A 1,901-nucleotide genomic window follows, 5' to 3' on the forward strand; every position below is an offset into this window, starting at 1 on the left:
AAGTATTAGAAAATTTGTCATGTTAATTTTGAAAAAATTGAAGTGTAGTACATATTACTAGATAGGATGTCATTCCACTGGTCTATATTGAAGAAAACAAACTGTTTTTGAAAATTGAAGCATTACCTTGTGTAATTAATAAAGTACATCAAATCAGATTTGTAAATAAAATATTGTTTAAATCTAAAGTATTCAATATTTTGATTAGATTATTTTTTTAAGGAAAAATATTTAACGTGTATGTGCTGAGTTTTTTTTTTTTTCAATAGTTTTTTATAATTGCAATGGAAGGGCAATTGTCTCATTACAAGTGGTACAGAAGCCAATACTTGGGTTACCATAGATATATAAACAAGTAAAAACTGTGGAACAAGTTTTAAGCTCATTTTGGAAAAAAAAAACAGTTCTGTAGAAATGCATATTTGTATTTGTTTCTCTAATAAATCTGCAAATAGCTTTAAACAAATTAGTTTTAATTATTTAAATTATGAGTTCTGTTAAGTAATTTAATATCTGTTTTGCCTTACATTTGTGAAAACGTCTCATGGAAATTAGTAGAGACTTATTGTGGAAATCAAGGTAGGTTTGCATTTATTCAAAAAGGTCAGGTATTTAGCATTTAAGTATGCTTACCTCTATGAAATGATTAAAGATTTTCTATGAAAAACAACACTTTTCTTCCTCCAAATCACATCATTTAACCACCATCAGCTTTAACCCAGTATCAGATAAAAGAGCAACAAATAAGTGAAATCTTATATTCAAATGGTTGATAATCAAAAGATAATTTGATTCAGGTAATTGACTTCTTTATATAAAGCAATGGACGAACCACAGTGCCTCAGTCTTGTTTAATGTGATTTACACCTTACGCTTAAAATTGTTACATAAAATACATTTCCCTTGGATTGTGACTTTATAATAATGCATGCTGAGTAATAATGTTCTAGAGTAAAATACGGTTATCAATTTCTGTTATCATTGTAGAGTCTCCATTTTATAAAAACTGCTTTGTAGAGGTTAGATATACTAGAATAAATATTGACAATTACATATATTTTTTTTTCTCTAAGTTATTCTGCTTGAACAGAGATGCTAAGCTTTTGATTAAGGACTCAAATGAATATTCTCCTCTTGAACGACAAAGAGCATTCAAATCATAAGGAAATCTTTGGCTTTACCAATTTGTTTTTATTAGTAAAATATTTTGGAAGATCTGGCATAGGAAAACTTTAAGCATTTTCTAAGAGCATCATTCATTGGCTTGTCCAATTTTATAGCTTTTGGTCACTAATAAAATGTTTTTTTTCAAGATTTAAGATGATGAGTAGTTATGGTTTTTTTTTTCATTAAATTATTGTAGCCTAAATTTCAAAATAATGACTTCTCAAAATTTCCACCCTTTTAAGGTTATATCATTTTTTCTAAATATTATTGTAGATCAAGTGCTTACTATATAAAGTAATATATTAAAAATATTTCAATATATTTACCAAAACATCTTCGACAGATTTGATTATGGTATTTCCATATTTGGTCTATTTTAGGAGATAAATGTTAAAAAAGGTTCAGATTAGAGGAAACCCATAGACTTGTAATGAGACCGATCCATGCTGAAATTGTATTATAAAATAAACCATTACTTTTAAGGTTTAAAACAGACAAGAATTGAATTGTAATTTTAAAAAATATTAAAAGGATATAAATTAACATCTCATTTTAAAAAAGAAAAAAACTAAATGAACTATTTTGTATATGTAGTAAATCAAAGTGTAGCTATCACATTTTCTATAATATCAGGATAAAAAATAAAAACCTCCAGTCAGTTCTGTACAGGATATATTTTGTAGGGTCCAAGTTCCCAGTAAAATGTGTTTGCTAATAAATTCACCATTCAGGAG

The sequence above is a fragment of the Pteropus vampyrus genome, unplaced genomic scaffold (assembly GCF_000151845.1).
Source record: "Pteropus vampyrus isolate Shadow unplaced genomic scaffold, Pvam_2.0 Scaffold281, whole genome shotgun sequence".
Taxonomy (NCBI): Eukaryota; Metazoa; Chordata; class Mammalia; order Chiroptera; family Pteropodidae; genus Pteropus; species Pteropus vampyrus.